At 37.9% G+C, this 25,011-nt stretch overlaps 1 protein-coding gene across 4 annotated transcripts in view; it reads right to left on the bottom strand.

The window, feature by feature from the left end:
• B3galt1 (beta-1,3-galactosyltransferase 1) overlaps positions 1 to 25,011 on the bottom strand; it is a 577,829-nt gene that overhangs the window by 312,700 nt on the left and 240,118 nt on the right. The window lies entirely within an intron of this gene.

Here is a 25,011-nt window from a genome sequence, read left to right as displayed (position 1 = left end):
CATTACCATATACCATAGACAGACAGATAAGTAGATCTTCTTTATAGTAAATATAGTAAAGCATTTAAAGTGTTCTGTTCAGTTCTTACAAGACTGGTTATCTTCTTCCACTTTCTCCTCATTTGTACTGTTTGAGCGGCATGATTAAATTGCTATTCTTTTTATCTAAGCTCTGAGTGGGTGGATGCTCTATTATGTCCAAATTATTATATTAAATGTATTCTAGATGGTGTTGTTGACTCTTTCCATAAAGATTTTTCTTTCTAATATTTGTTTCCTTGATTTCAAATTTAAATAGAAAGCTTTACTTACAATTGTTTAAAAAAACAGTAATTTACAAGCATTTGGCTTTTGTTCATTCCATATCGTTCCTCAGTTCATAAAATAATCCATTGGGATTCTATGCTGTTGAAATGATTCCTATTTGGCTGGTAGAGTGACCAGTGGGTAGTGCAACATTCAGAGTCTGCTATTTCATTATCCTTGTTGAGTCATTGTCATGTTGCTATAATCAAAATCTATTCAGACTGAGATGATTGTTCAATATTTCCTGAAGGATTCCTCTATCATCCTTGGTGCATTCCTGCATTCCCCAAGGAAACAGGCTGTATTAACGCACCATATGGTAAATGGACTCCATCAGAGCAGTGCATTGTATCTTCTATCATGTGCTATTTCACAATATGACATGCTTGAGTTCTTTTCTAATGAAGACTGTAACTCCTAATATATACTTGGCAAATACACTTGCTATTCTTCCCCCTTCAAACCCATCCCTGTCATTGCCATTAGCCTATTTTTATGTCTGAATAAAAGCCTATGTTTCTTCCTGGAATGCAGCTTTTATAACAGTGTATAAAAGCAAAATGTAAGCAAAAAGCTGAAATAGTTCCAGATGTGGTAATTCATCCACAAGAAGTAGAGCTACATGCTGAGAAAGAGAAAATGCCCATAAAAGATGGAAACTCACTTCATTCTAAAAGCATGGCATAGTAGAATGACCTGGGACTTGATAGTTCTTTTTTGATGTTTAAATAATATGACATTTTATTTCTTTATCTCTCTTTTCCTCTCCTCTCCTCTCTCTCTTTCCCTCTCTTCTCTCCCTCCCCCCTCTCTATACTCAAGTGTCCCCCAAGAGGCAGACTCACTCTGTAAGTGTGGCAGCAAGTCCCTTTCTCTACTGAGCCACCTCACCAGCCATGTCATTGTAGATCTAGCTCAGATTGTGACTCATAACGTGTGTGGTGGGAAAGTAGCTTTCTGAACACAGAGAGATAAGAACATTTTGCAAGAATGCGGCAAACTTTTTTTAAAATGCTAATATGCACTGTGTTCCTAAAGCCTGTTGCCACTCATAGAATTAGCATGCTTTATGCTTAATAATTGTCTGTCACCATATGTCTCCATCCTCTACACTTCCCCTAGATTTATCTAAATAAGTAGACAGGGATTGGCTCAGATGCTCAAGTCTTTGATGCATTGGCATGGTCCATATCACTAAGCTGTCTAGACTATCACAAGTCTATCAATGAGATTGGGATTTCTATATTGCTGACCACATCATCTTAGTCCTATGCCATCTCTTTGATGCTGGAAAACTCACATAGTATAGCATCATGCTCCTCACCCTATATTCATTGCCCAGATCACACCCATGATTAAATGAATGTTATATAATAGACATGCAATCTTCCTATGGTGACTAGATGTAAAGATATATGAGCAAATATTATGAAAGAACATACAGGACTACCTAGAATTACAGTGGAAGAAGCGACTTGGAACTCGCCCAAAAGATGAGTTTCCCTAACTTGACTAACAACACAGCAATAAATAAATAGGAAAGAAAGAGGGAAAGAAAGAAAGGAAGAAAGAAAAAAGAAAAAAAGAAAGTAGAAGATTAATGTAATCTTCAGACAAATAAGCATAATTTTTTGGAATGTTTGCTGAGTTTCGTGGATTAACAATAAGAATATTGTGTGTGTTCAAAACTGTTATGCTATTATTTATTTTCATTATGCATACATATTTTCTTCTTACTAGCCCTGTAATAGAGGGAATAAGAAAAGGAGAAAATTGGGATGCAATAGGCTGAAAAGTATGCTGGTTTTGAAATAATCCTCAGTGACACTGACTTATAAACTGGCCATGTTAACAGTGGTCCATCAAGAGTGCTTCGTGAGTGCTCCCTGTGTGACCTGGCACTAAGTGTGATGATTCTCTACTTGGGGATGTCATGTTCCTTACCAATCATCCTTCATTTTACGTAAGAGAGTACAGTGAGGAATGAACTATGCAGAAAGTGCATTTCTAAAGTTGTACATGTTAAGTATAATAGATAAACCTAAATACATCATAAAGGTGTATCTTCTAACCTCGCATAAGTGCCGTTCTTATGAAGACCAGAGAAACCATTTGCTGAAAGTCATACACTTTTCAGGTGGACAAGCAAGGGTCAGAATCTAGGCTACAGACCAGGACCAGAGGTTCAGCTGTGAACTAGGCATGCTGTCACTCTTCAGATGCTTATGGATCCTCTCGAGGCAAATCCACATCTGAACCAGTCTCGTAGCCATTGAGATGCATGTTTTTTGACATTATGCCTGTACACTTGTTGACTTAATGTACTACGCAATTATGCCTTTTTGATCTGTCCTTTTACCTTCTTTTCAATCATGAAGAAAAGTGATTGCAAAAATTTGTTTTCTAAATTTCAGAAAATTACATCAGCCTAAGTGTCTCGGAAAAAAAAAATGCTTTGATGATTAAGAGCCTCATATTCATATAGTTCTACAATCACATGCATAAAATTTGCCTGAGAAAAAAGATCTGGTCTTTATTACTAAAAAAAAAAAAAATGAATCATCATTGTAGGGAATCAGAACAATTAATGCCTACAAAAGTCATAACCCCTTGGGGACTCTAGGTTTATCACTTACAAATGGTCTGGAAAGCCTAGAGGATTCCCCTGGTTTTGTTTAGGGTACACCATTAGGGGGAGTTGGGACATGAATTCAGCCATGAGATTCTATATGGTGGCTTAGAGATGTATACAATAGAAGGAAACTGAGCAAAAACAGTCAGGGGTCCTACACACTTGGGCATACCACTGAAATGCTGTGTTTGAGCAGGTGCCAAGCCTTCCAGGTTTAGACTTCATTTAGTGAAAACAAACAAGCAAGCAAACAAACAACAAAATCCCTGAAACAAAGAGCTCCCCTACTGTTTGATCCCTTAATTTAGTGCTAATCCTGACATTTTATTAACCTAATTTTCATTATGTCATGGACAGTCTAGTAATGTCAGATAGACTTTGTTATTACTCATTAATGTTTAAAACTACCCCATTCAAGATATCTCACTCAAGATAGTGCTTTCATTTGGTTTTCTGATATGAACAGCTTTTATGCGAAAACTTAAGGGTTGTTTGGGATTTGGTTATCCTTGAAGGCTTTTGAATAATCTGACATTATTATATGAAACTAAGGTCACTAATCACTCTTTTCTGCATAAGAATTAAATATCATAATAATGATGACATAATTAATATTTGATGCCATCACACAATCAAGGATAAAATAATAACTTCCTGAGGGTGTTCAACAACATATTGGAATACAGAATCCTTGAGAAAGGCCTTGATTAAGGAGTAAGAAGTTAGAAAATAAACATGAGCAATGATAAAGTTCGGTGGCTGTGGCTTGTTCTGCTTCTCTGATCTTCCAGCGTTGACCCCAGTAACTGTTTCCAGGTTTGTTTTTATTAATAAGACCTTTTAAGAAATGTGGTTGATATATTGTGCACCCCAATAAACTTATCTGGGGGTCAGAGAACAGAACAGTCATAGTATTAAACATAGAAGTTAGGCAGTGGTAGCACACACCTTTAATCCTAGCATTCCAGAGGCAAAGATCCATCTGGATCTCTGTGAGTTCAAAGCCACACTGGAAATAGCCAGGCATGGTGACTCACACCTTTAATCCCAGGACGTGATGGCAGAAAACAGAAAGTATATAAGGAATGAGGACCAGGAACTAGAAATGGTTAAGCTTTTAGGCTTTTGAGCAGCAGTTCAGCTGAGATTCACACTGGATAAGGACTCAGAGGCTTCCAGTCTGAGGAAACAGGATCAGCTGAGGAACTGGCAAGGTGAGGTGGTTATAGCTTGTTCTGCTTCTCTGATCTTCCACCATTGACCACAGTACCTGGATCCAGGTTTGATTTTATTAATAAGACCTTTTAAGATTCGCGCTACATTCAGGAACTGAAAACACATTTCAAAAACCAACGAAATGTGATATACTATAGAACTAAAATAACAATGATGCATTGCTTGGAAAAATATAACACGATTTTAGTATTCTTAGTCATTCCCATTGGTCTGCCCAAAGCGGGAAATGTTTCAGTAAAGAGTCATTTTATCCTTGGAGAAGGTCAGAACTACATCAGAATAAAGGAACCTTGAACCACATTACAGTCTCTGCTAAAATGCAACTTAAATCTCTGAGGTGTTTCTATTCTATTAGCATGTTAACTTTAGTATTGGTCCTAGAGAGGAAAGATTGTTCTATACATTAATGTTAACTATAACACACACAAGTTGTATTTGTTATAGAACAAGCATTATTTTAAAAATAAAGGAATACATATTAACATTTGTGCTTTAAATTTAGGTTTTTATTTACCAGTTTTATGTTAGTACTATGAAGTAGTTTGACAAGTTTAAAAGATATTTTCCTACTCTAAAGTATTTTGTGTATTTCCATAAATCTAATGTTATAAACCCAAGATTCACGAGGTAGGAGTAAGTGGATCAAGGTCAGCCTGGTGTATATAGCAAGTTTCAGGTCAATCAGGCTTAAATATAGTGAGACCTTGTCTTAAAACAGAGCAAAACTAACCAACTAACAAACAAACACACAAACAATGTACTTAATCACAGAAGGATGTACATTGCTAGCTGTAACATCTTCAGATTTTTACATGAAAGTATGCTATTCTAAACACTGAAATTGTTACATATTCCAGAATCTAGAAATGTCCAAACTGAACAGGAAACCATACCCATGCACTCAGATAATCATTAGCATGAACAAGGTGAGGGCATTGCATGGCTGACACAAAGCAGAGCCGAAGATGAGAAAGCCTCTCTGGGCTGATACAGCTAGTTAGGGGTGAAGGTAAATCACTTCCCTTTTTCCCAGTCCTAGGTATTTCCCATTGCAAGTAAATCTCTACACAGCTGCAAATTCTTCACTGTAACTAGCAATGAAGTCAAGGCTCAAAGAAGAGTGATCACTCTAACAGTATGTCTTTAAGATATAGAACAAGACAGAATGTTCCATGGTCTGTGTAATATGTTGGAAAGAAAGAGTGTTTTAAATAAAATAGTAAAGTTAAAATGTAAAGCCACACCATAGGGTTGAGAACCTTTCTCTGATAGTCCTTCAAGTAGTCTTTCCTACCCAAGCATGCACAGCACCACTTCCCAGGTATCTGTTTTAGGCTCTTGCAGGTCACCCCTAAACTAGCATACTCCTGCGGTGCCATATGGTCCTCTGTGGTAACTGCTGATGTGATGTTACTCTGGGTGACTGAAGTTAAAAAAAAAAAATAAAATAAAATAAAAGATGTTCAGTTGGATGAATCTCAGTTCCTAAGACAGGAGATGACTTTGTGTAGTGAGAAGTGTTTCCCTTATCCAGGGTACAGGAACATCTTAGAGGATGCCACTTGGAGATACTAGTAGCTGCTTTCCATTCCTTCTTGATTTCCAGGCAGGGCAGTGGTTTTACTATACAAGGCCCTTTACTCCAGATGACAATCTTACTTTAGAACCCGCTGTCTGACTCGTGGGTCCTCAAATGCCTATAGGCACGTACACCACTGTCTAAGTGTCAGAGAAGCAACTTTGCTTCCACTTTCCCAATGATAACATGTCCACCAGTGCCTTCTGTCTTTCCTTATTTATCTTCATTGTTTTCTTTCTACAGACTCTGTTCTACCCTATCCTCTTAATGTGGCCAAGGCATGTCACATGCACATGGCTTATCCTTTTGGCATACCGGCAGTGCATGTTTCCCAGGCTCCCTTATAATTAGGGAGCTACTAAGATATGGAAGACAGGGCAACAGACATGTCAATGTGGCCACCTACATAACTTCCTGCCCAACCTCCTACTTGTTTCTTTTTTTCTGGACAAAAGATCCAGTAGCCATTTGTGGGCTCTTTGAGACAAGAGTCCATTAGAAGGAGGGACATTTGGTCTACTCTCATGAGGATTTATCAGTCACTAGGACCTAAGATTCCTGACAGGACACCAAATGCCCAGAGAACCAGGGTATGCAGGGAAGTGAAAAGTAGCAACAGTTTATGAAAATGTGGAGACTGTCATATGATGTCTACCTCCTTCACTTGGGTTTGCTTGATGGGGGAATGTCTTTCTGTATGCTGTGAATATGTGTTGCTCTGATTGGTTGATAAATAAAGCTGTTTGACCTATGGCAAGGCAGCTTAGAGGAAGGCAGGAAATTCAAAGAGAGAGACAGGGAGAAGGCAGGGGGAGATGCCAGTAGGCTGCCCAAGAAGTAACATGTATTGGGATGCAAGTAAAGCCACAGAACATGTGGCGATACATAGGTTAATAGTTATGAGCTAATTTAAGATATAAGAGCTAGCTAGCAAAAAGCTTGAGCCATGGCCATGCAGTTATAATTAATATAAGCCTGTATGTGTTTACTTGGGTCTGAGCAGCTGTGGGCTCAGGCAGGACAGGAGAAAACTCCAGCTACATTTCCTGGCTTGGGATAGTCCTTAATAGTGGAAAATGTCACATGGAGTTCGTGCCTTCTTACTTATACTGTCATAGGATCCTCCTAAGAGAAAATTGGTTTGAAAGAAGTTGCTGCATCTTATATCACAATATCGAATAAGTATGGATTAAATGTCACTGTTTTCTTCACAAATTTTTGGATTTTCCTATGAAGGACAATAAATATAGTTAATTTTTAGGACGTGCACAGTACATGAAATTTACTTCACTGTCTGAGATGAACTTGCATATTCCATCTGTTTCCTCCCACTCACTCAGTGGATAATTATGTAAAGACATAGAAAAGGTATTTACTTCTGAGATTAAAACAATCTGTTATGATTTCTTTCGAGCTGGTGAGAAAATAAGTAGTTCCACAACAGTAAAAAATGGAAGGAGATATGATTAGAGATCATCAAAGATGAGTATTAGAAACTGGGAACTGAAAACCAACAACTTAAAAAAAATAAGACACTGTGAAGAAAATCAAGTTGTGGGACAGATTTGGTATATCAAGAATAAAGAACATTTTCAAGGTTTTCTGTTTCCTTGCAAGCACTTCTCTTTGAGGGTATGCTAAAACAAACATTAAAAGAGAAAATGAAATCATGAACTTCCAATGGTAATAATATCAATGCTAAAATGATATTGGAAAATGTGGGCAAATTTCTATAGTTTTTACATCATAGGAACTCAGATTCTTTGACTATATAAAGTGATACTACCTGACACCCAGCCCTGTTGCTGTGACCCTCATGGAAGCAAATGGACAACACTTGATGAGTAGAGAACACCTCAGTCGGTAGCAAAGCGAATTGACACCTTGCAGTGTCACTCTAGGAAGGAAAGCAGGCTGACTGTGAGTAGCTACGCCACTCCTGCCTCTGTTTCCAGGGAAGTGGCCAAGAGTGGAACATCTCAGGGGAATGTGATGGTCATTTGCTAATACAATAGGGCTATCATCACATTAATGCTTTTCAGTGATCAATTACTAAGTGTCAGGGACCCAGCTGAGACACCTTACCCAAAGAAGAAAAGAGTAGAGTGGTGTCTATGACATTAAGAGAGCAGGGTGTAGTCAAAACTCACTGAATAACATTTTCAAAGAACTAATAGATACATTTTTTTAAATGTGAAATATGGGCTGGAGAGATGGCTCAGCAGTTAAAAGCACTGTCTACTCTTCCAGTGATCCTGAGTTCAAAGCAACCACATGGTGGCTCACAACCATCAATAGTGGGATCTGATCCTCTCTTCCAGCATAAAGTTGATGGAACATTTATATACATAAAATAAACAAATAAATCATTTAAAAATGTGAAATACAAAACAAAATCTAAGAATTTTTAAAAAGACATGAGATTGGAAGTTGGTGGGGGTGGGAGTGGGGGAGAATGGAGGACAGACATGATTGTATTTCATTGAATGCATGTATAAAATTCACAAAAAAACGAAGAGCATGTTTCAAAATTATAGCAGTGATACTCCATTGAAGAAAGCCAATTTCCCATTTCCCAAGTAGGGTATCAATTATAAATAGCTTCTTGGCTAGGGATGAGACTTTGTGCCCATTTTCCCTTTTCAGTTCTGAGATTTTATCTGGTTTGATCCTGTGTAGCTTTTGTGTGCTGTCCTAGTCTTTGTGAATTCATGTGCATCAACCTTGTTGTGTCTAGAAGACATTGTTTCCTCAGAGTCATTCACTACTACTTTTGGCTCTTAGGATCTCTCTGCCTCCTCTTCTGCATAGATCCCTGAGTCTTGAGGGACGGGGTTAAGTAAAGACATCTCATTTAGGCCTGAGTGCTCTGAAGTCTCTCATTCTCTACACATTATCCAGTTGTAGATCTCTTTGTTAATTACTATCTACTGTAAGAAGCTCTACAATGCTGTTTATCAAGGCACTGATCTCAGGGGCATTAGAAGTCATCTTATTTTTATGTTCCTTTAGCAGAATAATATAAATAGGTTTTTCCCCAAGGCAGGCCCCATGACCAGGCATAGTTGGCCAACAGAAAAGGGACTTTGTGTATTTTATGGGATTTTGTTTTGTTTTGGTACTTTGGGTCTTACTTGGTTTTCTTTTGTTTTAGTTTGTCTGCTTTGATTTTCATTTTATTTTTTGTTTTGTTTTATATTCTTTTCTGAGTGAGAAATGTCACAAAGTAGGGGTGTGGTGAGGATGTGGGAGAAAAATGGAAATAAGGAAAAATATGATCAAAATACACTGTATGAAAAATACTAATACATACAATCTTTAAAGATTAAAAAGTAAGAAATATAGCAAGTCTGTATATGTTCTGAAGGTTGAATTTATTTATAGATCTCTCTTTTCCAAGGTAAGTATCATTGGATAGTTTAAACACAGGTGATGAACATCTTAACTTTTTTTCTTTAGAAAAACATGGAAATATTTATATTACATTTTTGTGAGTCACAGACATTCTTTGTCTGTCTGTCTCTCTATCCCTTGATCTCTCTCTTTTACTCTCTGTACTATTTTAAGCTATTAAAAATAACTTATATTAAGGTAAAGCATCAATAATTCTCTTAATACAATTCTCTGAGGACTTGCTGAGTGGTTTGGATGCTCTCAGTAATGACTTAGACATTATAAAAGTTTCTGAGAAGTGGTTGGACCTTTGTCCAAAATCAATGCTTTGACCAACTATGAACATATGACAGTGTTTCCTTATCAGTCAGTGACATTACAGCCACTTTATTGTGATCTTAGTCTACATAAATACATTCTATATAGTCCCACAATGATTAAATCACCAGATGAAACCCATTTCTCAGAATGTCCCCACTGGTAAGCCACACATGTCAGTATTTGGAGAAGTAAGGCATACTCAGAAATAATAGATATTAACATAAAATTAAATGTCAGTAGGAATGGGAATGGACTGTAAATGATGAATAGTATAGAAAAGAAGGCAGGAATTGAAGCAAACTGAATATATTCATGAACAGGAAATACTAAATATAATGATCAAAACCTTTGTAAAAATTCCATTTTTTTATGTTGACTTTACTTTTAGGTATTTACAGGGATAGTGTGAATGACTTCATGGGAACCCAAGTAAGTATAATCTCCATTTAGATTACTACGAACATTTTTCATACATACACAGGAACACGTTCCTCACACATGCCTGGATAGGCAATCCAGGACTAGATTGACATCTCAAATTTAGATCCTAGAGCTCAGCTTCTTCCTATCTAGATGCTACTGTTTCCACTGGTAGCTTTATGCAGCAACGTATCTGCATCTTGCCCAATGGGCAGAACTTAGCTACCACTTTTAGCACATCCCATAAGTAGGCAATATTTCTGCTTGCATCCCATTATCAGATCATAGTCATTGCATTGTACTTAAGTCAACCCCTCTGAAAAGTAGTTTTTAAACCCTATTATACCTGATAGAAAATGGATCCTGGTTGGAGGTGGAACTGGGCATAATGAAGGAGTACTAAATAAACTGAGGAGTTTGGTTTCTGGGTTTTTTGATTTTTTATTTCTTTCTGAAGAGAGAAAACTAAAATCCTGCCCATGAGATTACCAGCTCTCATTTCTCATTCTAGTTCTGTAGTTAGCTAGCTAAATCGCCCTCCTCTGTAAAGTCATGCTAGGGGATGGCTGATTTATTCCTCGTCAGCCAGAATTGCTACTTTGACATTGCTTATGAGTTTCTGCAAAGAACAAATTTCAACAACAAGAGTTACGGGATCCAATTCTTTTGGCAGGGAGACCTGGAAAGAAGTCAGATGTTTTGGCCTGACTAGTGCCTCTGTGACTTTACCAAACAATACCAGTTTAGTCTCAGTCTCAGTATCTGCAAAATTTCTGTATGCATACAAATAAAATAATGTAAAATGTCTCTATAATAACACAAAGGGATTTTCACAAAGACTGACCAAAATAAAAATAAAATAAAACATTCACCTATCTGGTGAAGCACAAAAAACTGCCTTAATTGTTCCTAAGGTGGAAGGTTCAAGAGCCTTGGTTGCACTTCTGCATTGCCACCAAGCAACTGTGTGGTACTAAGAAGAGATATGCATTGCTGGGTGGAACTGACCCAGCACAGGTGACAGACAGCTCCGTCGCTTGAGCCGGATTAGTCCCAGCAGCCTGTGTGCCCAGCTCATGGGTGCGTTGTTGAATTGCTGATGACATAGTGGAGAAAAGACAGTGAAGGATGAAGTTACATCTTGACCTTCATGAGGTCAAGTGCTCAGTGCTGAAATGCTGGTGAGATGATATTTTTTTTCAAGATTAAGATGGTTACCTACTCTTCCAAGCTTGTGGCTTGATTGGATTACATAGGTAAGTTAGTGGGACACAAAGTTCAAATCATCATAATAAAAGTACAAGAAGGATGCGGAGAGAGGCATTCTTCAACATTAAGCAGGCACTGCACAATGTGAATTGGGAAGTAGGGGGGAGGGATACCTGGATGTATTATGGGAGAGCTGCATCAAACCTTTGTGATTTGTGTTGTGCAGTAAAGAACTGGCTTTACAGGAAACATAGGTAAATGCAAAGACTGGGGGTGGATGTGATGTTTGAACCCCTGCAATGCCATAGAGCTTCAGTTACTACAGCCTATATGATATAGGAATAAGGCTTAGGAACAGACCTCATCAGCTTTGACTTTGGGAGGTACTGTAAAGTCAATCCAGGACCTCAGCAAGAAGATAGATGAAGAAGAAGAAGAAGAAAAGAAGAAGAAGAAGAAGAAGAAGAAGAAGAAGAAGAAGAAGAAGAAGAAGAAGAAGAAGAAGAAGAAGAAGAAGAAGAAAATGAGCAGAATGTGACTGAGTCCCTAAAAGGTCTGAGCACTAGAGCTAAGCCTACTATCCCTGGTTAGGGATGCTCTACATTGTATCATAAAGGAGCAATGCCATCTAGAACTCCAGGGGGAGACCATAATTTTAAAGGGTATCGGTGCCCTTCCTTGACCTTATTCTAGATGTGTGTTTTTCTTTGTCTGGTCCTAAATTATTTCCATTTACTGTATTAAGCAAGTTGCTGAAGCAAGTGGATTTTACCGGGGAAGTGATGTTGTAACAACTAGTCTGGAATGATAGTTGCCCTTTTGTCCGAAAAGCCACAGTCTGGTTATCTTGTGCCCTCACATTTGCTCCTCAGCAACTAATTACAACTGATGTCAGAAACCCTTGGCAGACTTTGTCCTTTATCTTAACTCTGAGAACCCTCCTCACCCCAAAAATCTCAGTTCCCCTTATGATAGATATTCTCAGGTAGATATTTCAAAAGCATATTTTACTTTCTTTTTGACATTGGGCCAGTACAAGTTTGGTCAAGACAATCGCAGCCTTTCTGCTTTTTGCTCTCCTTTTATTTGTTGAGTCATTTGATCTAATTCTGGCCACCAAACAGTGAGCAGATTTGACAGAGGAGTCTCTAGAGGGGAAGCATTTACCTTCCTGAGAAGATGTACAGAGCTTTTCTTCGTCTTGAAGAGGCAATGATGGTTGGTGGACAAACTGTCAAACTATAAGCAGAATGCTAGGGAGTGCTAGATAGAGCTAGGTTTCCAATGACAGTGTTGAGCCACTGCACTAGCCTTGGGCTGCATATTTCCAGACTTCTCACTGTATGGGGAAAACAAACCCATATTTCTTTACAGCCAACACCTGTTTCCCATTGTTTGTAGCTAAATATATCAGGCATATGTCCTCACTAATGAATAAAGAAAGCACCAAAGTCTCCTGACTCCCATTCCCCAATCCATTTTGTTTGTTCAATTGTATCTTTGATCTTATGGAGAATAATAGGCACAATGGTCTATATACTGTTGTTTAAAGTTAACAAAGCAATTGTTCTGTTATAGAAACTTCATATTAAAGTTTATATGAAGATCAAGGTTCTAGCAGGAAAACCTAGAAGTAACATAACTTGGCCAATATGACCTTGTAAGTGTTTCCCTTATAGTTATATGATATTTTTTCTGTTACCATACATCAACTCCATTCCATCATACTGAACATATTCAAACATGGTGTATAACATGTCATACACAGAATTAAAAAAAAAAAGATGTTATTCCATAAGCCATGGGATTAATTCCTTCAAGGAAATTCACAAAATTGATAATCTGATTGCTGTTGCCTGGAAGCATCTATGTAAGCTTTGCTCAAAATGAATTTACTTCTTCTTTGATTTTTATATATTCATTTATTTTAGAGGCATGTCCTATGACATAGAACATGTCATCTTTGAACTTTTTTTAAATAAATTTTTTATTAAGAGATTTTCTATTCATTTTACATACCAACCACAGAACCCCCTGTCTTCCCTCCTCCCGCCCTCCAGCCTTCTCCCCCAACCCACCACTTATTCCCACCTCCTCCAAAACAAGGTCTCCCATGGGGAGTCATCAGAGCCTGGTACATTCAGCTGAGGCAGGTCCAAGCCCCTCCTTCCTGCACCAAGGCTGCTCAAAGTGTCTCACTATAGGCACTAGGTTCCAAAAAGCTGACTCATGTACTAGGGACAGGTCCTGATCCCACTGCCTGGGGCCCCCTATACAGTTCAAGTTAAACACCTGTCTTGCTTATCCAGAGGGCCTAGTCCAGTACTATGGGGGCTTCTCAGCTATTGGTCCACAGTTCATGCCTTTCCACTAGTTTGGCTAGTTGTCTCTGTACTTTTTCCAATCATGGTCTCGATATCCCTTGCTCACAGAATCCCTCCTCTCTCTCATTGATTGGACTCCTAGAGGTCCGCCTCGGATCTCTGCATCTGCTTCCATCAGTCACTGGATGAGGGTTCTATGATGACAGTTAGGGTATTCAGCCATCTGATCACCAGAGTATGCCAGCTCAGGCACCCTCTCGACTATTGCCAGAAGTCTATGATGGAGTCATACTTGTGGATTCCTGGGAATCTCCCTAGCACTCTGTTTCTCTCCTATTCCCATGGTGTCTTCATTTATCATGGTTTAACCCTAGCATTCCAGAGGGAGAAATCCATCTTGGATCTCTGTGAGTTCAAGGACACATTGGAAAGAGCCAGGCATGGTGACACACGCCTTTAATCCCAGGGAGTGATGGTAGAAGTCAGAAAGATATATAAGGCGTGAGGACCAGGAACTAAGAGCATTTGGCCTGGTTAAGCATTTGGCCTTGTTAAGCATTCAGGCTTTTGAGCAGCAGTTCAGCTGAGAGCCATTGGGATGAGGACACAGAACCTTCCAGTCTGAGGAAACAAGACCAGCTGAGAAGTTGGCCAGGTGAGGTTAGCTGTGGCTTGTTCTGATTCTCTGATCTTCCAGCTCACCCCAATACCTGCTTCAGGTTTGATTTTATTAATAAGAACTTTTAAGACTTCCTGTTACATCATGGTATCTCTTTTCCGTGCTCTCCCACTCTGTTCTCATTTCAGCTCGAACCTCCTGATCCCCTAAGGTCTCAACCCCCATCCCTTGCCCTCCATTAACCCCACTTTGAACTTTTGATCCTTCTACTTCAGTCTACTGATTGCTGGGATTACAAACATGCACTACCACATAGAGCTCTCACTTTATTTTCAAGAAGTAGTTAACTGCACTTTTGAGTGATTATTGCATACAGCTCATGATCTATTTTAAAAACCAGGCATCACTTCTCATGAAAAATCCACTGGATAGAAGTTATTCCTTTGTCCTGTATTGTCTGGAGACTGGAAACACATCTCAATGGTCATTTCTTTGCTACCTTGTGTGAGATCTGGGTTCACAGTCAGCAGTGCGGCACAGTATACACAACTGTAATCCTAGGACTCCAGAAGTGGAGACAGGAGGATCAAAAGTGTAAGGTTCATCTTGCTAGTTCAAGGTCAGCCTAGGCAAGAGATCCTGTCTCAAAGGAAAATCAATCTCTCTCTCTCTTCTCTCTCTCTCTGCTAATTAGAAAACAATTTATGAGAGTATCTATAGCTATTTTTCATATGAAGATCACTAAGCTTATACATAGACATTCTACTCTGGAACACTGTTCTAAGCATAACATTATGAGACAATATATGTATAGAAGTTGTAATAGTATATATCAAGCATATATGTAAAATATTACAATACTGATAAGATTCTGCTTTTCTTGTGTCACTTGTGCATTTCAGAAACCATATGGGGGAAAACAGAGTTCTACTCTGTAGACTTTGTTCCATTCTACTGGAATAAGGGAAGTTTTATTCAAGTAGATCAATGAGTGCCATTTGAAACACTCTTCCCTTATTTTTTTTTTTTTGTAAAAGCATTCTCCTCAGTTTATATCTTATTTTATTTTGCACATAAAACAAGTAAAGGCTTCTACATAAAAATCCATAGTGTGTAAACAGGCTGAAATTCTACCCGAGTTTCTCTTCCAGAGAGGAGCCTTTCTGTAGAGAATGATTGCAAGCCTGCCTTGAACACACACTTAAACCCATCATAGCTCTACCTCCACTTAGTACTCAACTGAACAGTTACACAGTTTGTGAGATACTTCATTGCACAATCACTGCCTAAGCCTTATTTTAGGACTTGAAACATCTTGTAAGAGTAAACACGACCCAGCAAAATTTATGTAAACACAAAATGAATATAAGTTACAAAAGGACAGGTGCTTTCTTCTCTCCTGGGGCAGAAAGAACTGTTGTTCTACATAATTCACTGAAAATAACAAGTGAAATATTTAAAAGGGCAAATAGAGATGCCAGAAAACCAGGGAGGCTTCTTTGAGAAAATCAACAAGATAGACAAAACCTTATCCAAACTAACTAAAAGACAGAGAGAGTATCTGAATTAACAAAATCAGAAATGAAAAGGGGGCATGACAATAGACACCAAGGAAATCCAGAGAATCATAGGATATGCTTTAAAAATCTGTACTCCACTGAATTGGAAAATCTAAAAGAAATGGGTAATTTTCTCTGTAGGTACCACTTACCAAAGTTAAATCAATATCAAATAGACAATTTAAAGAGACTATAACCTCTAGTGAAATAGAAGCTGTTGTTAAAAGACTTTTAACAAGAACAAAAATAGCTCAAAGCTACATGGCTTTAAAACAGAATTCCGCCAGACTTTGAAAGAAGATTTAACACCAATACTCCTCAAATTATTCCTCAAAAATAGAAACAGAAGGAACATTGCCCAATTCATTTTACAAGGTCAGAATTGCTCTACTGCCCAAACTACATAACAACACAAACAAGGAAGAAAGACTCATAGGCTATTTCCTATATGAACACAGATACAAAAATACTCATGAAGATACTTGAAAATTAAATACCAGAACACATCTAAAATATCATCCACTGTGATCAAGTAGGCTTCATCCCAGACAGTGATTCTCAACTTGAGGTTTGTGACCCCTTTAACAACCCTCTATCTCCAAAAATGTTTACATTACAATTTATAACAGCAGCTAAATTACAGGTATGAAGTAGCAACAAAAACTTATGATTGAGGGTCACCATAACTTGAAGAACTGTATTAAAGGGTCACAGCATAGGAAGGTTGAGATCCCTGCTGTGGGGATGATTCAATTTATAAAAATCGATAAATGTAATCCAGCATATAAACAAATTAAAAGAAAAAAATGAGATGATCTCATTAGGTGCAGAAAAGTCATTTGACAAAATCTAACACCCCTTCATGATAAAATTCCTGTAGCAATTACAGATGTAATAGACATACCTAAATAGAATAAAGACAATTTATAGAAAGCCAATATCAAATTAAATGGAAAGAAACTCAAAGCAATTCCACTAAAATCAGGAACAAAACAAGATTGTCCATTCTTTGTATATCTATTAAATATGGTACTTAAAGTTGTAGCTAGAACAATAAGACAACTAAAGGAGATCAAGAGGATACAAATTGTAAAGAAAGAAGTCAAAGTATCATTATTTACAGTTGATATGATAGTACACATAAGAGGCCCTTTAAAATTCCACAAGGGAACTCCAAGAGCTGTAAAACACTTTCAGTGAAGTGGTTGGATACAAGATTAACTAAAAAAAAAAAATCAGTATCCTTCCCTTATACAAATGATAATTAAACTGAAAAAAGAAATCAGAGAAACAACACCCTTCACAATAATCTCAAAAAATATAAAATACATTGGAGTAACTCTAACCAAGCAAATGAAAGACTTGTCTGATAAAAACTTCAAGCCTTTGAAGGAAGAAATTAAAGAATGTATCAGAAGATGGAAAGATCTTCTAAGCTCATGGATCAGTAGGATTAACATAGTAAATTCAGTGAAATCCCCATCAAAAAATTCCAACACAATTCTTTACCGACCTGGAAAGAACAATTCTCAAGTTTATATGAAAAAAACAAACAAGCAAAAAAAAAGAAAGAAAAAAAAGCAAAAAAACCCCACAAAACAACAACAACAACAACAAAACAGCATAGCTAAAGCGATCCTGATTAATAAAAGAATTGGTAAGCTAGAGTAATAAAAATCAGACACAGTAATAAATGGAATTGAATTGAAAACCCAGACATAAATGTAAACATGCATGGACATAGGATTTTTAATAAGAAGCCATAAATATACAGTAGAAAGAAAGACAGCTTCTTCAACACATGGTGCTGGTCAAACTGGATGTCTGCATTTAGAATGTAAATAGATTCTTATTTATCATCCTGCACAAAACTCAACTACCAGTGGATCAAAGACCTCAACATAAACCAGATACACTGAACCTGATAGAAGAGAAAGTAGAAAATAGCCTTGAATGCATTGGCACAGGAGATAACTTCCTGAACAGTGCAGGAATAACACAGGTACTAAGACCAACAATTAATAAATGGGACCTCATGAAATTGAAAAGCTTCTGTAAGGCAAAAGACACAATAAATTGGACAAAGTGGCAGCCTACAGAATGGACAAAGATTTTTACCAACTCCATATCCAATAGGGGACTAATATCTAAAACATATAAAGAATTCAAGAAACTAAATATAAAAAAGCTAAATAATTTAAATTTAAAATGGGATACAGATCTAAATAGAGAATTCTCAATAAAAGAATCTGAAATGGCTTGGAAAACTTAAAGAATTGTTCAACACCCTTTGCCATCAGGGAAATGCAAATCAAATTACTTTTAGATTTCATCTTACACCTGTTAGAATGTCTAACATCAGTAACGCATGTGACAGCTCATGCTGGCAAGGATGGTGTGCAAGGGAAAAAGTCTCCATTGTTGGTGGAATTGAAAACTTCTGTAGCCAATATGGAAATGGATATGGTGGTTCCTCAGAAAATTGGGATTTGATTTACTTCAAGACCCAGTTATACTACTCTTAGGCATATACCCAAAAGATGCTTCATTCTACCACAAGGAAACTTGCTCAACCATATTCATTGTGGTTTCATTCATAATAGCCAGAAACTGGAAATGATGTAGATGCACTTCAAAAGAAAATGTGGATAAACAAAATGTGGTTCATTTACCCAATAGAGTATTATCCGTCTGTTAAAAAATATGACATCATGAAATCTGTGAGCAAATGGATGAAACTAGAAAAAGTCGTCTTTAGTGAGGTAACTCAGATCCAGAAAGACAAATATAGTATGTTTCCCTTATAACTAAATATTAGCTGTTAAGAAACGGCAACCACACTACAATCTTTAGACCCAGAGAAGTTAGGTAAAGAGGAGGGGACTCAAGGGGACATGTGGATCTCCCTGAGATGGGGAAATAGAATAGGTTTTGTGGTGGGCTGGGGGTGGGATGGAGGAAGGCAGTACTGGAGAGACAGCTGGAATTAGGAGGTATTGGGGGAGGGGAGGTATGAAAACCTAGTTTAGTGGGAACTTTCTGGAATCTATGAAGTTGATCTTAATGAGGACTCCTAGTAATGGGGTCTCATCTCTATTTGCCATGGAATGCTTCCAGTGGAGAGAGACTGGGTTGAATTGAGTTGCTGGTCGAGTGGGTCACATGGAAATCCCCAAACAATCCAGGCTGGTGTAAAAAGGGTTGCTCTCTGCAGACTTACAGTGGGTCCCCACTGCTGAGGACAACATCCACACAACTCCTTGAACATGGAGAAGTCAATCTGGTGCCTACCTGGAGCCTTCACCCTTATGTCCTAGTCTCTATGTTGCAGGAAGGCACTCTGCAGGCTACCAAAAGCGAAACATACACACCAACCCAGCTACAAAACCTTTGACCTAAAATCTTGAAAAATATAGTAGGGCACAGAAATTGGAGTAGTCAACCAATGTCTGATTTGACTTAAGGCCCACTCCATGAGAAGGAACCCGTAACTGACACTGCTTGGGCAACAAAGAAACATTGACTAGATAGCCCAGAGACCTAGGGTAAAAACAAACATGAGTGGTTTAAAAAAAAAAATCAATAAAATGATTATTAATGATCTTTTGCTATACTAATACCGACTGTTGTACTCAATGCCTTCTCTAGTCACCATCAGATAGGCTTCCTCCAGAAGCAGATGTGAACAGATGCAGAGATCAACAGCCAGACTTTATGTGGACAGAGTCTAAATGGAAGGTCTCCATCAAACCCCTCCTCTCAGAGTTCAGGGAATCCCATGGAAAAGGAGGTGGAAAGAGATTGTGGGACTCAGAGAGGATGGAGGACCACCAGGAGATCATGGCCCTCTGAATCAAGTAAGCAAAGCAAAAGGAGACTGAGGCAGCAAGTACAGGTCCTACCAGGTCCTCTGCTTATGAATTATAGCTATTAGGTTAATATTTTTATGGGACTCCTGAGTGTGTGAGCAAGTGGGTCTCCGATTCTTCTACAGGATTTATCTTTTACAGGAATGAGTCTTATTAAAGAGGTTAATGAAATTGAAAATTCAAAATTATTAATGAGAAACAACAAGTAATAGAATCGCAGCCTTTGTGGCAACACTTGGGAATCTGGGCTGAGCAGGGCGTCCTACACGGAGGCTGACAATCACTGAATATAAAAATCTAATTTGGGGGGTTGGAAATACAGCTCAGTAGTTAAGATCACTGGATGTTGTTCCAGAGGACCTAGGTTCAATTCCCATCACCCACATGGCAGCTAACAACTATCTGCAGCTCCAGGGACAGGGATCTGCTGCCTTCACACCAATGAACATAAAATATTTTTTTTTTTAAAAATCTGATTTGATCTTTAGTCACTAGTCTACAGGAATTAGTGTGACAATGCCAGGAATGTCTGTCTGGATAGAGAAGAATGAAGCAGAGAATTGGAGTGAATTTCTAAAGTTTCAGGTTTTTCAAAGTGAGAAAAGAGCTAGCTAGCAAGGCTACTCTAGAAAGACTTCAACAGCTTCAAGACTTCTTCTACTTCCTGGTTGTGTGGGTAGCAAATACTTCGGCAAGACATCTTTAAATATCAGTATGAATAACATCGGACAGGGAAAAGCCTCTTGCCAAAATGTTTCAGCTTCAGTCTTATCTAAAAGGATTTTAAATTTTCAGCTGATTTCATTTATATGTGAGCTGCTCCAAAATGAATTAGTTCTTGGTGTTGTGGGGAAGAGAAATGAAAGAAACATGTGCTGGGCAAGAAGCAGCATCTTTAATCACAGGGAGTCAGAAAAGCTAAACTTGTCATTTTATCTTATTGATCATATAATCGGAGTGAAATCAGAAAGGGAATAAATTGTTTTCTGCCTTAAGGGGAAGCATGCAACAGCAAGAGAGCAAGGCACAGAGTCTCGTGACACCCGAAGCCCAGAGCTTCCTCCAGGAAAAGGGCCACGCACACAGAGAGTGTATCAAGTATTGGTAAGGTAGGACCTCCCGCTAAAACATCACCAGCAGCTGGCTAGAAAAAAAAAAATAGTTGCTTCAAAGTGATTTCTAAATTTCATAAAACAAATTCTGATTTTATTTTGGATTGTTTTGATGATTCTGTAAGCCAAAGTGATCATTTGGGTTAGTTAATATTGACATCAATATTGCAATTTGGTTGGCAGTCTTGTTTGAATGAGGTCACCTTAAAATTCCCAGTATCCTGAGCTCCTCTTTATCAAGACTTAATAGAGAAAATAATTTCATTCTCTAGAATTAAATTTCAGGGAGTGAGATAAAAATATAAAATTAGACTTAATGGTACTTTTTAAAAAGCCCATGAAAGGCAAAACATTTTTACCTCTCTGATATAGCCAATGGCATAAGATAAACAAAAACATCAATAAAAAACAAATAAGTCCAGTCACACTGCTTGGCATAGCTGAGAATTAACAGAAAGTAACCAGCTTGTTTTAGGGCATATTGGACTGAAGAAGCATGATACAGTTTTTAATACTTACAAGGAAAACCAACAAGCATGAGTATTACCAGACAGAGTTTACAAGTATCTGGTTGCCATGCAGAGGACAATTTCTGACATATTAACTGCCCTGTGGGTCATCTTCCAACCTCAGGAGAATGAAAGTGTTGACTCAGTAGCTCCGGATTTGGGGCCTGAGATCTTCAGGTCTCCACCAAGCTCCCAATGCACAGGGTTGCTGCTGGGAACCACGTTTCAAGTACAAACAGATGATGTATTTTTCTGGGGGCTCATGAGTTGTATGAATTGAGAAAACATGGGTACCGTCAATCCCAGGCAGAATTCTCTTACTGACACAGTTCTGGGGACTGGGTCACTCAGAGATGGAGTCATGGAACAGCAGTTACTTTGTGAGAAGAAAAGATCACTTCTCAAGCACAAGACTGAGAAATGACCATTTTATGAATTACTCCAGGCTAATTTGATTAATGGATGTGTTCTTAATAAATATAATCAGAATCATATACAACATGCTCTTTCTCCTGTAGAGAACAGTGATGCATTTTAATTGTTGAAGAAAAAGAAATTCATTATGGATTTATTACCTGAGGCTTAGAAAACTGAAAATAATTACTGGCATTCAAGGAAGCTGTTTCAATTAAATTTAATTCAAATTAAAATCATACCTGTTTATGTCTTGTTCTCATTAATATTTTGTATAAACCAAATTATATTTACTTCATCTTATCTTCTAGTAATCTCAAAATAAGGCTGTAAAGTTTGAATGAAAGCTATAGTTTATGTTAGCTATAAACAGAGTGACATTGGAAGGGCAACGGGTATAGCTGTGCAAGTGATTTTACAGTAATTCTATTCCAAGTGCGACCTACGGTTTAGACTGTAATGTCAAAGAATAATCGGCAGTATTTTGTCTTCTCCAAAATTTATTAGGACCAAACATCATATCAGTATGAGGTTCAAAGTATGTACCACTATATTAACAGGAAGCAACCTTGCCATGTGAAGTGATGCATTGTTCTGGGCAGATTCATGATTAAATTATTTCTGTCTAACTTTTGTACACATATGTATATGTACATTAAAGGTACACATATATGCATATTTAACCCTCTGGGAAGTGATAAATATTTGTGGTTTTAGATGTCTTTGACATTGAAGACCTTATTTGTCTATTTTCTATGGAATTGTAGAGTTAGTTTCTTTGATTGAGCTAACTCTGCTCTAGTTCAAACGTTTTTACGGAAAAGTAAATGATTATGATCACCAGAGCACATTTTGAGGCTTCTAATCATTCTCATACTATTGGGGAAACAAAGTCGTTGCTGCCATAGCTCACACACGAGCTCAGAAAGGTTAGCCTGCTTTTCTTGCTTTCCTTCACATGCATTCATTCATCAGTAATCTTTCACAAAGTGTTCTTAACAATTAAACAGTGTATTGATTATTTTTATTTTTAACATTGATATATTGACTATTACAAACAAAGCATAATTAGATCTGTTTTCTTTGCATTTTTAAAGTAGTAACAGGACAATCATTTTTGACTCAAGAAGCATCTTTCACATAGACATTGAGGTACAAATGGACTCTATATATTAACGACATTTTATAAAGTACATTAAGAGCAGTTATGCCTTGGCTTCAGTGAAGGAGTATATTACTATTCAATTTCTAGAACCAGGGGAGGAAGGACAGAAGAAATAATGCTAACCATCCATCTCTCTAGTTTCAATTTTTTTAGTGGTTTTATCCTTTCCTTCACATATTTCAGTCCAACTGCCTGGCTTGTCAGCACTCTGGAAGCAGGGCTTTGGTGTGTGTGTGTGTGTGTGTGTGTGTGTGTGTGTGTGTGTGTGTACTCAAAATACACATAAACTTTAAATATCTCAAATTTCCTACTAAATTTTGTTTTCAAGTTATATCATATCCACCATTTCCTCTGATTCACTTAAAGTCCTCTGTACTATTTAGGTTTACTCAAAGATTAACTGAAACTGTCTGCTGTGGAATATTATTTTAACTGGGCAAAAATGTGTTACATTATTTTATGGTGCAGAATATTACTTTAACTGTGTAAAGGTGTGCTACATTAGTTTATACTGCATTGGTTTAGTTATGAAAAGATGTATTGCTCATTTACCTTGCCTGCCTAAGGCACCTGATTGGTCTAATAAAAAGCTGAATGGCCAATATTCAGGCAGGAGAGGGATGGGTGGGGCTGGCAGGTAGAGAGAATAAGTAGGAGGAGAAATCTAGGCTCCAGAGAGAAGAGGGGAATGAAGAGAGCTAGGAGAAAGAGAGGAAGACACACAGAGCCAGAAACCAGGCAGCGGCCAGACAGACAGGCATAGAGACAGCAGGAAAGTAAGATAAATAGAAAGAAAGAAAAAAAGCCCTGAGGGAAAACATAGATAAATAGATTAAAATAAAAACTAACATAAGGCCGAACATTCATAACTAATAAGAAGTCTCTACATCATCACTGGTGAGCTGGTCGGTGGCTCAAAAGAAAAAGCCTGGTACAGTCATGTTTTTAAAATTTTCACTTATTTATTTAAATATTATTTTTAAATTTTATAAGCATGGGTGTTTCTTTTGCGCATCCTGCCCATATCTGTGCACCACATGCATTCAGTGCCCACAGAGGCAAGGGGAGGGCTTCAGATCTACTGGGACTGGCGTTTCAGACTGTTACAAGATTTTATGTGGATACTGGGAATTCAGACGCCTCTGGAAGAGTAGTCAGTGCTCTTAATGCTGAGCAATCTTTCCTGTCCAGTTCCTCCACTAACTCCCTTCATGTGCTCTTCTTTATTTTAACCCACTGTCAACATTCAGAATGTTTTTCATTTTTAATTATTATTAATTTTTTAAAATTTATTTTACCTACTAACCACAGTTTCCTCTCCCTCCTCTCCTCCCATTCCCTCCCCCCATCTCCTTTCTACCCCCACCCCAATCTACTCTTCTGAAAGGGTAAGGCCTCCCATGGGAGTCAACAAAGTATGGCATATCAAGTTGAGGCAGGACCAAGCTCCTCCCACCTGCATCAAGACTGAGAAAGGCATCCCACCATAGGGAATAGGTAAATGGATAGAACTAGCAAAAATTCATCCTGAATGAGGTAACCCAGACCCAGAAAGACAAATATGGTATGTACTCACTCATAAGTTGATAGTAGATGTAAAGCAAAGTATAATCAGGCTGTAATTCACAGCCCTAGAGCAACCACGTAACAAAAAGGACCCTAAGAGGTACACATGGATTGCCCTGAGAAGAGGAAATAGTTAAGATCTCCTGGGTAAACTGGGGGTGAGGAGAAGGGGTAGAGAGGAGGGAATGAGGGACTCAAACATGAGGGATTGGGATGGCTGAGTTGGGGGAGAGATGGAGACGCTGAATGTTTTTTTCATTTTGATGAGCTTAGGGAATAATCTTAGTTGTCCAATGTCTCAATGAAGATGACTCAAAGAATTTATGTATAATATACATGTGTATGCTGACACATGTACACATGTACTTATACTGACACAAATTTTAAGTATGTACATATATATTTGTTTGTTTATGTACATATATTTGTGTGTTTTTACAGGTGCTATTTACTGAGGAAAATATAACTTAATTTAGAATTCTTATCAAAATTTTCATTAAAATATGTCACTCTCCCGTTTCATGGTCCCCCTCCCTGTAACCACTCAAGGGCCCCTTTTCTCCAACCCCTCCCATGCTCTCCTTCCTCTCTTTCAAAAGGATGGCCTCTTTTTGATATGTGTGTATGTGTGTATAAATATATAAATAAACCTGATGAGTCTATTAAATGTTGCTCTCTATTGGTGAAATTATTAAGGCCACTCCACTTAGTTAAAAGGGAGGTTTATTTTGTGGGGTAACTTACAAGTGAAGGGATAGGTAACAGGGTCTGGGAAAAG

Source organism: Peromyscus leucopus, chromosome 4, assembly GCF_004664715.2.
Source record: "Peromyscus leucopus breed LL Stock chromosome 4, UCI_PerLeu_2.1, whole genome shotgun sequence".
NCBI classification, from domain to species: domain Eukaryota; kingdom Metazoa; phylum Chordata; class Mammalia; order Rodentia; family Cricetidae; genus Peromyscus; species Peromyscus leucopus.
Note: the sequence above shows the minus strand (reverse complement) of the source record. Positions and strands in the feature narration are given on the sequence as shown.